General features: G+C 42.6%; 1 long non-coding RNA gene across 1 annotated transcript; it reads left to right on the forward strand.

Annotated features, from left to right (window-relative positions):
- Nucleotides 1–4,988: 4,988 nt before the first annotated feature.
- Nucleotides 4,989–6,821, forward strand: LOC311375787. Its single transcript, XR_014643782.1, has 3 exons — nucleotides 4,989–5,097; nucleotides 5,626–5,745; nucleotides 6,611–6,821. It is a non-coding gene; the product is annotated as an uncharacterized lncRNA (long non-coding RNA).
- The last annotated feature ends 6,183 nt before the right edge of the window (nucleotides 6,822–13,004 follow it).

The following is a 13,004-nucleotide window of genomic DNA, read 5'->3' on the forward strand; positions in this document are numbered from 1 at the left end:
TTCAAATACAAGGGGAAAAAAGTGAAAATAAGACCACGGAATCCAAAATGGCCAACTTTGACGGCACGCCACGGACACGCCCTTCAACGTACAGTCACAAATAGCACGGCGTTGGTTGAGCTCCATGTCATGACTGTACTGACCAATTTTGAAGGAGATCCGATAAATTCCCTAGGAGGAGTTCATTCAAATACAAGGCAAAAAAGTTACAAAAATCTCAAAATGGCCGCCGAGAGTGAAAATGAAAAAATTAAAATTTCCGACTTCCGGTGGGGTTTGGAGCATGGGTCCAAGAGGCTTTTCTGTAGGTCATGGGACCTTATACGTGCCTACCGATTTTCATACATATTGGTGAAACGTGGCGCAGGGGCTGCTTTTTAAAGTTCCTGTAGGGGGCGCTACAAAAAATAGAAACACGAATTTTGGTATGTGAGCTATCGGCACCAGTCTACACGTGTCCTGTGAATTTCATATTCATAACTATTACGGTCTCCGCACAGGGATTTACCCTGACACCAGAGCCTGTGGCGGCCATGTTGTTTTTTCAATCGACTTAATTTTAATTGAGCAGTTAGAACTTTGGTACCTAACGGCCACTGAGTGGGTTCCGCTCAAATCAAACATTGCGTCTATGAACTGTGGCGATTTTAGTGTCAGGCCACGCCCATTTCGATGCCACGCCCCATTTGAAAATATGTTGACTTCATCTTGTTCATAATTTGATTCTGAACAACTTTTGTATTGGGGCCAACATCATAGGCGTCCAACTTGACGTTGATATGAGCAATTAACTATTTTCGAGGTTTCAACCACACCACTTTTAGAACTCATTGGTGCTCTAAACTTTATTGTACAGACTAATCCTTAAGTCAGATTGAAGATAATGGGCCATAGATGATATGTGCCAAAGGATTTTTGTCAAAGTCGAAAAACCTAGGATCCTTGGGGAATTTACTGTTTTTAACTAAATTCAAAATGGCGGAAAATATGGCTACCGGAAGTGTTCAGTTCAAGAGACTTTTTTGTTCATCATGAGGATATGCATATGTGTGCAAAGTTTCATGAGTGTAGGTCAAACCGGTGACGCGTGCTGCTTGTGCAAAGTTTGCACTTTTGAACAGTTGCCATAGCGCCACCTAGGGGCGAATGTGAATTTGAGGGCTAGAATATCAAATTTTTCACCAGTCCCCACAAATGTGCCAAATAAAAATGAGTTTTCGTATATGTTCAGGGGGGGAAAAATGCAGTCGAAGTGGCTAAAAATAATAATTAAAACTGCGCGCAGTGATGAACGGGACCTCGTAACATGTGCGCTGCCACGAGGTCCCGTTCATCACTGCGCGCAGTTTTAATTTTAATTTTTCCCGAATTCATGTAATCTGTAGAAGCAGATGAGATACATTCTCTAGGAGGAGTTTGTTGAAATACAAGGCGAAAAAGTGAAAAAATTCCATGAAAAACGGCCAAATTTGAAGGCACGCCACGGACACGCCCTTAAACGTACAGTCACAAATAACACGGCGTTGGTTGAGCCCCATTTTTTGACTGTACTGACCAATTGTGAAGCAGATCTGATAAATTCCCTAGGAGGAGTTCGTTCAAATACAAGGCGAAAAAAACGAAAATAAGACGACGGAATTCAAAACGGCCAACTTTGACGGCACGCCACGGACACGACCTTACACGTACAGTCACAAATAACACGGCGTTGGTTCAGCTCCATTTCATGACTGTACTGACCAATTGTGAAGCAGATCCGATAAATTCCCTAGGAGGAGTTCGTTCAAATACAAGGCGAAAAAGTGAAATTTGCCGCCGAGAGTGAAAATGGAAAAAATAAAATTTCCGACTTCCGGTAGGTTTTTGGGCATGGGTCCAAGAGGCTTTTCTGTAGGTATTGGCATGTTGTACGTGCATACCGAGTTTCATACATATTGGTGAAACGTGGCGCAGGGGCTGTTTTTTAAAGATCCTGTAGGGGGCGCTACAAACATGACAACCACGATTTTTGGTATGTGAGCTACAGGCAACAGTCTACACGTGTCCTGTGAATTTCATATTCATAACTATGACGGTCTCCGCAGTGTGATTTACCCTCCTCTGGCGGCCATGTTGTTTTTCCAATTGACGTCATTTTACTTGAGCAGTTAGAACTTTGGTCCCCGAAGGCCACTGAGTTGGTCCCGCTCAAATCAAACATTGCGTCTATGAACTGTGGCTATTTTAGTAACAGGCCACGCCCATTTTGAAGCCACGCCCCATAATTATTTTTTTTTACTCTATCTTGTTCAGAATTTGATTCGGAACAACTTTTGCATCTGGGTCAACATCATAGGAGTGAAAGTTGGTGTTGATATGAGCAATTAACTTTTGAGTAATTTTTAACCACACCCATTTTAGAACTCAAAGGCTCATGGGAGCTTTAAACTTTATTGTACAGACTAATCCTTATGTCAGATTGAAGATAATGGGCCATAGATGATATGTGCCAAAGGATTTTTGTCAAAGTCGAAAAACCTGGGATCCTTGGGGAATTTGCTGTTTTTAACATAATTCAAAATGGCGGAAAATCTGGCAACCCGGAAATTTTCAGTTCAAGAGACTTTTTTGTTCATCATGAGGATTTGCATGTGTGTGCAAAGTTTCATGAGTGTAGGTCAAACCGGTGACGCGTGCTGCTTGTGCAAAGTTTTCACTTTTGAACAGTTGGTATAGCGCCACCTTGGGGCCAATGTGAATTTGACGGCTAGAATATCAAATTTTTCACCAGTCCCCACAAATGTACCAAATAAAAATGAGTTTTCGTATATGTTCAGGGGGGGAAAAATGCAGTCAAAGTGCTGAAAAATAAGAAGAAGAATAATCAGACCAAAAACAATAGGGACCTTGCAGGTTCTGCTCGGTCCCTAATAATCGGATCAAAAACAATAGGGACCTTGCAGGTTCTGCTCGGTCCCTAATTAAATCTGCGCGCAGTGATGAACGGGACCTCGTAACATGTGCGCTTTTTTAAAACTGCGCGCAGTGATGAACGGGACCTCGTAACATGTGCGCTTTTTTAAAACTGCGCGCAGTGATGAACGGGACCTCGTAACATGTGCGCTTTTTTAAAACTGCGCGCAGTGATGAACGGGACCTCGTAACATGTGCGCTGCCACGAGGTCCCGTTCATCACTGTGCGCAGTTTTAATTTTAATTTTTCCCGAACTTATGTAATTTTAACTTTTTGCGAACTTCTGTAATCTGTAGAAGCAGATGAGATTGATTCCCTAGGAGGAGTTTGTTGAAATACAAGGCGAAAAAGTGAAAAAATTCCATGAAAAATGGCCAACTTTGAAGGCACGCCACGGACACACCCTTCAACGTACAGTCACAAATAACACGGCGTTGGTTGAGCCCCATCTTTTGACTGTACTGACCAATTGTGAAGAAGATCCGATAAATTCCGTAGGAGGAGTTCGTTCAAATACAAGGCGAAAAAAGCGAAAATAAGAGCACGGAATTCAAAACGGCCAACTTTGAAGGCACGCCACGGACACGCCCTTCAACGTACAGTCAGAAATAACACGGCGTTGGTTGAGCCCCATTTTTTGACTGTACTGACCAATCGTGAAGCAGATCCGATAAATTCCCTAGGAGGAGTTCGTTCAAATACAAGGCGAAAAAGTGAAATTTGCCGCCGAGAGTGCAAATGAATAAAAGAAAATTTCCGACTTCCGGTAGGGTTTGGGGCATGGTTCCAAGAGGCTTTTCTGTAGGTATTGGCATGTTGTACGTGCATACCGAGTTTCATACATATTGGTGAAACGTGGCGCAGGGGCTGCTTTTTAAAGTTCCTGTAGGGGGCGCTGAAAACACGACAACCACTATTTTTGGTATGTGAGCTACAGGCACCAGTTTACACGTGTCCTGTGAATTCCATATTCATAACTATTACAGTCTCCGCAGTGCGATTTACCCTCCTCTGGCGGCCATGTTGTTTTTCCAATCTACGTAATTTGATTTGAGCAGTTAGAACTTTGGTCCCCAAAGGCGACTGAGTTGGTCCCGCTCAAATCAAACATTGCGTCTATGAACTGTGGCTATTTTAGTAACAGGCCACGCCCATTTTGAAGCCACGCCCCATAATTATTTTTTTTTACTCTATCTTGTTCAGAATTTGATTCTGAACAACTTTTGTATCTGGGTCAACATCATAGGAGTGAAAGTTGATGTTGATATGAGCAATTAACTTTTGAGTAATTTTTAACCACACCCATTTTAGAACTCAAAGGCTCATGGGAGCTTTAAACTTTATTGTACAGACTAATCCTTATGGCAGATTGAAGATAATGGGCCATAGATTATATGTGCCAAAGGATTTTTGTCAAAGTCGAAAAACCTGGGATCCTTAGGCAATTTGCTGTTTTTAACATAATTCAAAATGGCGGAAAATCTGGCAACCCGGAAAATTTCAGTTCAAGAGACTTTTTTGATCATCATGAGGATTTGCATGTGTGTGCAAAGTTTCATGAGTGTAAGTCAAACCAGTGACGCGTGCTGCTTGTGCAAAGTTTGCACTTTTGAACAGTTGGTATAGCGCCACCTTGGGGCCAATGTGAATTTGACGGCTAGAATATCAAATTTTTCACCAGTCCCCACAAATGTGCCAAATAAAAATGAGTTTTCGTATATGTTCAGGGGGGGAAAAATGCAGTCAAAGTGCTGAAAAATAAGAAGAAGAATAATCGGACCAAAAACAATAGGGACCTTGCCAGTTCTGGCTCGGTCCCTAATAAGAAGAAACACGAGGGTTTCAATAGGGTCCTTGCCATGTTTGGCTCGGTCCCTAATAAGCCGTGCGTTCTCGCGTTAACGATAAACGTCATCAGTGGTAGCCGGAAACGCCGGAAACGGAAAGGGAAGCTGGTTGTAGTCTTTTCGCTCGGTCTAGCCCTACTGTTGATACGGAGAGCCGAGCGAAAAGACTACAGCCAAACGTAAACAGACCCATTTCCGGTTTCTGTTTCAATGAGATTTACAAAATGCCAAATAAAACACGACAGAAACTGTATTTCACTACGATTTAGAACATCACCGAACACCACTAACCACTCGGTGAGTTGCACATTTCTGAAAACAAACGTTTAGGGTTGTTTTAGGTTGTTGTTTCGTAGCCCGTGTCGCGTAATGTGTTTTAAAATATTATTTTAAAAGGGACGGATCGGTTTGCTTTTACAGATACCCGATCCAGCTAAAATGTTGATGTCGGATTCCCAACCACAGGAAAAACTGCTTCCGTGTGTGTGTCTGTGTTCTGTCTGTGTGTGTGTGTGTGTGTGTGTGTGTGTGTGTGTGTGTGTGTGTGTGTGTGTGTGTTCATTTGGTTGGGTTTATATTGTTTATATTGTATTGCTATAAATAAGACTATTTGGAAAAGGTCACTGCATTCAAATAATACTAACCCCTAACCCTAACCCAAGATGGCTCAAATGACCCCTAAGTTGTGCCCAAATAGGTCATATTTTCACAGACCTATGTCATGGTAGGTCCGCCTAACGCCAGACCTAGTCTACAGCAGCGTGGGTATAGGCCTACCCAGGCTGCTTTTTGTTCATGCTGTTTGTTTTTTTTTGTCTTTTTTAGGACTTTATTATGAAGTCTGCAGCAATGTGACCCTTCCAACCGGGTATGGAGGCAACGACCTCACTGGTGTTGAGTGTGTTGGGCAGTGGATCTGGCTGAACACCACCAGTGACTTTAACGGTAAGTTGAGAGATCTTACCGGTCCAAATGATGCAACAGAGATGTTGCATGAGTTAAAAAACTATATATAATATAAAGTATAAAGTATATAGCTTCTCCTGTTTAAAGCGGCTCAAGTCCTTATACCCGTAACACAATGGACCAAGGCCGTTTAAGCAGCCTAGCTCTGCTGGCCATTGAGAGGACACTGGTCACTGGAAAAGACAGCTAGTTGGTATGACAGAGCATTTCCTTGAAAAGGAACAGAGCAGAATACACACACACACACACACACACACACACACACACACACACACACACACACACACACACACACACACACACTTTATATGATTGTTATGCACCTGGCCTAGGGGCGCCAAGCTACACAACAAAAACGATGGGAGACAACAGTTTTCCAAACAAAATAAGTATTTATTAAATAAACTAATTCAAGTGTTCAAATCATTATTCAGAAGATGGGATGTGGAAGTCAGTAAATCAGTGGTGTGGAGTGTGTAGGCATGAGTGGATTATATGTGTGTGTGTGTGTTGTTTCAACAGAAGTATTGAAAAGTGTTGAAAGGTGTGCATGGCTGTGGAGCTGGAAAGGAACAGAGAGCGAGAGAAGGAAGGACTGGGGAAGCAGGCTTTTATAGGGCGTTGGCACCCGGGCCCAGGTGTACGCCAATTGCCAATCAATTATGTCACTGCTCCCCAGTCCTAGAAACAAATAGACAGAATGAATAGGGGACAAAGCAAACAACAACCCATAACCAATAACCATAGAACCTAAGAGTGCAATGACAAAGAACTATAACACAATATACAGGGAACCGTCACATGATGTAGGCCGAAAATGAGCTTCCCCCTCTTTTATCCAAAGGGACTTCCTGGCGAGGCTGAGAAGTTCCTCCAGCAGAGGGCGCCAGCGGGTCACCTTCCTCTTCTAGCCCCGCCATCGGGCCACAGCAATGGGAACCAGGGCCAGCAGCAACAGAGACCACTGCCCCAATACACCCAACGGAGGGCCAGCGCACCCTGACACCCATCTCAGGAGGGAAGGCACGACGGAAACCTCGCGACGTCATTATGCACAAGCAACAAAATTCAAATGAATAAATCATTTTCATCTAAAATTTTTATATTGATTTTGAAAAATGAATAAATCATTTTGTTGTTATATTTTTTCCTGTTTTTTTTTCCCAGTTTGTGCTGGAACTACATAGCTCCGTATCGGACGCCAAGCAAGGCTGGTGATGTTGTTACAAATGTATTATTTATTACAAATAACTCTCTACTAAATAGGTTAAGTGGGAAATTATTAGTTGGTTCTTGCAGATGATTCCTTCCGATGAGCGCAGCGCAATATAGACCATCTTTACCGTAACTGTATCAAGCCGGCCACACACCGCCGGCGCAGCGCAGCGGTGCGCAGTTTCCGCGCGTCAAACGCCGCCCCGAGCACCAATAGGAAGCGTCGCGCCGCAGCACCGTTGTGGTTGTGTTTTGAAAGCAGCAGATCACATAGTCGCTATAGGCTACCGTTACGTTACACCAATTGTTTTATGACTACATATATGACCCTGATGCCCGTGATCCTCTGTTTGTGCATACGATGATCATACAATGATTCATAGTTACTTATGTCCTGTCGGGCACTTTGTTTACGCCTTGTTTACGGTAACTGTTCCCCTGAGAAGGCAGCGCAGCGCAGCGCAATACAGACCATCGGTGTCCTTATTAAATATAAAACCAACTTTATACAAAGTAGTTTTTATATTTACTAAAAACACTTACCACTGTCCACTTCTAACAGCACACTGTTTTAGCAGCACACTGACCAATGTGTAAAAGGTGTTAAAAACTGAATATAATAATAATAATAATAAAGCTGCAAGCAGCATTTTATGGTGCCAAGCATAAGCCGACCAATAAACCATTAAGACCCTGACTGGCCATTAAAACCCTGATGCAGACCATGAAGACAGACCTGACAGACTAACCCTAACCCTAACCATTAAGACCGTAAAGAGTTGACAATTAAGACCATAACGCAGACCATAAAGAGTTGACAACGCTGGAATAGCCTCAGCTTGGATCTGGTGATGGGCAAATAAACTTTCATGACCGTACGTCAAAAAATCTAGGATCCTTAGGGAATTGAGTGTTTTTAACAAAGTCAAAATAAAATAGTAAATCTATCCAAATAAACTCATAGGTTCTTGAGGCCTATTTGTTCACCATGAGGATATGCATATGTGAACAAATTTTCATGACTAAGTCAAAGCGGTTACGAGATATGCTTGTTCAAAGTTTGCATTTTTGTGTTTTTTTCTGTTGCTATAGCGCCACCTTTGGGCCAATCAGTGTAATATTTGCTGTCTGTAGTAAGTTTCATAAAATTTAGAATTTAGTGTTTTTAACAAAATTCAAGATGGCGGTAAATATTTTCAAAGAAAGTCATAGGTTCTTGAGCCAGATTTGTTCACCATGAGGATATGCATATGTGAACAACGTTTCATGACTGTAAGTTAAAGCGTTTACGAGATATGCTTGTTCAAAGTTTGCATTTTTAGACTGTTGCTATAGCGCCACCTTTGGGCCAATCAGTGTAACATTTGCTGTCTGTTAATCTTGAGTCAGCCTCTACAGCTGTAGTAAGTTTCATAAAAAGCGTGCGAGCGGTTTAGGCTGTGTAAGTCAAACGTGGCGGAATAATAATAATAAAACTAACGATTACAATAGGTTGCCTTCACACTTTGTGCTTGGCACCCTAATAATAATAATAATAATAATAATACTGTGGTCTGGTGTAACTTACAGGCACGCCCGGGGTTTTGAACGCACTATATGCAATGTGGTGCAGGAAGTATTGCTTGTTACACGTGAGGACACACCAGCTCGGTTCATGTGATATCAGGCCTACCTATCAAGTGGGAGTAGGCCTAGAAGTTGGAAAAGGACCAAATGGTTCTCTATAAAAGGAGTGAAGTGTGTGTCACACACACACACACACACACACACACACACACACACACACACACACACACACACACACACACACACACACACACACACACACACACACACATCAGATCTTCAAATGGCCCGACACTCATTTTTGAGAAACTGCAGGTCGGTGTTTGCTGGCTTCTTGCGACGTCGGATTACGTGGAGGAAGATGGGATGACCCTTATAACCGGGTAGGTTCATCATAGTGGGTTTTTTTGCAGAATTTCCCACAACAATGTTGAGCGATTGACAGGACAGAGACTATTAAGCGATGGTCCTTCCCTACAGCCTGTATGGTCATTTCTCACTATGCCAAGTGCTGGTGCCAGACTTTAGAACAGGAATAGGCCCTGACCACCATATAAATAGAAAACGCACAGACGCCGGTCCACTTTCAAATGTAACTTGGGCCGCTTGGGTGAAAGAAAAAAAAAAAGACTGACCATTATTTTATCTTCTCCTAAAGTAGACGTTCTTAATTCATCTGACATTTCAGCCCCAGCATCGCAGTATATATAATATGGATTACACAATGTACGGTAGTTCACCCCTCCCAATTATTTGAGTTGGTTTGGTCCATGTTGTGTCTTCTCTTGAGAAATAATGAACAGAAGCGACAAGTGTCATTGATTGTGGAGGGCAGGAAACGCCAAGGAGGAGCCGAAAATGGCAGATTTAGAAAAAGAAGGGCACTGGAGGAAGATTCCTCCATTCCTCTTGCGCGTCGCGGCATGAATGACGTAGCCCGTGTCGCGTAATGTGTTTTAAAATATTATTTTAAAAGGGACGGATCGGTTTGCTTTTAAAGATACCCGATCCAGCTAAAATGTTGATATCGGATTCCCAACCACAGGAAAAACTGCTTCCGTGTGTGTGTGTGTGTGTGTGTGTGTGTGTGTGTGTGTGTGTGTGTGTGTGTGTGTGTGTGTGTGTGTGTGCGTGCGCGTGTTCATTTGGTTGGGTTTATATTGTTTATATTGTATTGCTATAAATAAGACTATTTGGAAAAGGTCACTGCATTCAAATAATACTAACCCTAACCCTAACCCAAGATGGCTCAAACGACCCCCAAGTTGTGCCCAAATAGGTCATATTTTCACAGACCTATGTCATGGTAGGTCCGCCTAACGCCAGACCTACAGTCTACAGCAGCGTGGGTATAGGCCTACCCAGGCTGCTTTTTGTTCATGCTGTTTGTTTTTATTTGTCTTTTTTAGGACTTTATTATGAAGTCTGCAGCAATGTGACCCTTCCAACCGGGTATGGAGGCAACGACCTCACTGGTGTTGGGCAGCGGATGAACGCCACCGCCTTCAGTGACTTTAACGGTAAGTTGAGAGATCTTACCGGTCCAAATGATGCAACAGACATGTTGCATGAGTAAAAAACTAGGCCTATATATAATATAAAGTATAAAGTATATAGCTTCTCCTGTTTAAAGCGGCTCAAGTCGTGTCTGACCCGAACATACCCTGACGTCAACCCAGTCTGATGTATCAGCTGATTGTATATGTTATATATATATGTAAATGTTCCTGACTCGTAAAGGTTGTTTTGAGTATGAGTGAAGTGAACATAGTGCATACACACTACCTTCACCCGACTAAAGACAACGGGAATATAGGGAAAAGATAAGATATGAAACATGTGACAAATTTTATAATTTGATTACTCAGATTCTTCTATTTAGCATTTTATATACGTAACATTGCAGGGAGTAAAATACAGTTGATTCAAAAGACACATAACATAATGCAAAAAGACCAATAAATACCCCCTTTTCCGGGACCTCCACTGGCTCCCTGTGATAGCCCCATCAGATTGAAGACGATGGTTCTGGCCTACAAGGCGGTCGATGGAGCTGCCCCCCGCCTACCTCCAAGCGTTGGTCAGACCACACACCCCAGCACCCCAAGCACTCCGCTCTACTACCTCAGCTGGAGGCCTGGTACCGCCGTCGCTGAGAGCAAGCAAAGGTCCATCGTCAAAGTCCCAACTGGGCGTCCACCGGGGGGCAGGAGATCCCGGGTGGACGGCCCGGGGCGCTGGACGCTTCAGACCAACGGCCCTGCAGAGCCGCTCTGGAGGCCCTCTCGGGGACCTCTTCTCCTGTGGAAGCTGGCATCAGGAAGGAATCAGACTGGTGTATTTCCTCCTCTAGTGTCTGAGTTTGATTCATCAGATCATCAGATCATCCATAGTTTCATCAGGGGTAGGGTATGCCATGTTCTTGTTAGTCCCTGGTTGGTCACTAGTAAATTCTGGAAGAGAAGGCAGCAGAGAGTCAGGACACACAGCCAGCCTCCACATGCAGCAACACTCACTGAAGACTGAAGCCCAGTGGAGCAGCTCTGCAGCTGGGTACTCTCAGGAGGAGATGAGGACACGACCACAAACACAACCAGAAACACAACCCAACGCACAACCAGACACACAACCATACACACACACACACACACACACACACACACAACCAGAGGAGCAAGCTACTGAATACAATTTTAATCCTTGTATTTTATATTGTATAATGTTTAGACTCTGTATTAGCCTCTTCACAGAAGACAGACTGAATACTGAATAGATATTAATAAGTTATCTGTTACTCATTTACAAAGTGAAACATATGGAATAATAACTCACCAAGGTCTGCATTGTTCATTGCTCTCTATAAAATAAATTGTGAATAAAATATCAACATTGGGTTCATTACAAGGTCATCATCTAATAACTCCACCACTGCCAGCTAGGGTCACACATATTATTGAGTTCTGTATCAAACCAGTGATAACACTTACCCTCAGAAGACGATAATACAATCCTATATAGAGATAAACAATACAGTCTCATGTCAGGACAGCAGTCAGTCACTATCATTCAGCATAACCATGATACATTTTTAGTTTAATTTTAGTGTATTGTATCACTTACCTCTTATTTTCTTCCTCTGAATGATGGATATGATGATTATTAAAGCCATTACCAGTATGACTCCTGATATTACTCCTGCCACTAGTTCTGTGTGTGAACCACATTCAGAATCAGTTGAATCAGTTCCTGGTTTCATCAGTTCCAGTCCCACAGATTCACATCTGAAAGGAGAAGGACCAGACAACAGGTTTAGTTTCAGGGTGTGTGGTGTATATCTTATCCTGGGTGGAGGATAGTAGACTGGCCCAAAGGATTTGTCTCCCAATCCCCAATGTCCACAACCTTCCTGTAGGCCTACTAATGACCTGTATCTACCTGTGTCTGAATTCATTGCAGGCTGTTTTGGATAAAATGAAAATAGAAAAAAGAAAAACATACAACAAAAGCACTGGCTTAATGCTAAAAGTGCCATTAATGTACTAACTGTATTGATAAATAAACTATGATATCCACTTACTTTGTATGGTTCTGACAAGAGGATGATGCACCATTTGAGAATGTTCCATCAGTACAGTGAAGGCACTCTGTGTCTTTATCTGCTGTTCCTGTAGGAATACAAATGTTGTGACAAAAATATGGATATTTACTTCTGCAATATAAAATACAGCAACCAAGCTGAAATTCATCAAAGTTGTTTGATGAATGCTCCAAGAAGGAACAAGGAAATAGAGAATTGTAATTAAAAGGAGTTCTGGGCTTAATTGATTCAGAAGATGAGTTTTGACACCAACCTCTTTGACCGATGTAACGACCAGGACTGCAAACCGTGTGTCTCTGAGCGGCCCTACATCCTCCTCTGTTAGAGTCACTACAGAAGAATCCATCCAGGGGCTCACACAGTGCATCTGATGTTGATGTACACGACCTCTTCACCTTCAGACCCAGACCTGTCAATCACAACAGTTACAACCTGAGACAACCTGAGAGTACACAACTTCTGATATCAACATGAACAACACAACTTCTGATATAAACATGAACAACACAACTTCTGATATAAACATGAACAACACAACCTCTTATATAAACATGAACAACACAACTTCTGATATAAACATGAACAACACAACTTCTGATATAAACATGAACAACACAACTTCTGATATAAACATGAACAACACAACGTTCTCATCAACACAACATATGGGGGTGGCATGGGGGGCATTTCCATTAAAACAGACGTACCTGCGTCACACTTTGTACAGGAGGAGCATTGCTTCTGTTCATTACGGCCTGCTTGGAAAGTACCATCGGGGCACTTTGAGCACTTTGTAATGCGTCTCTCTGTGCAGTCCTCTTCAACAAGCAATCCTGTTAAAAAGAACATTTTGAATATG

This window comes from Micromesistius poutassou (assembly GCF_964030765.1).
Source record: "Micromesistius poutassou genome assembly, contig: SCAFFOLD_192, whole genome shotgun sequence".
NCBI lineage: Eukaryota > Metazoa > Chordata > Actinopteri > Gadiformes > Gadidae > Micromesistius > Micromesistius poutassou.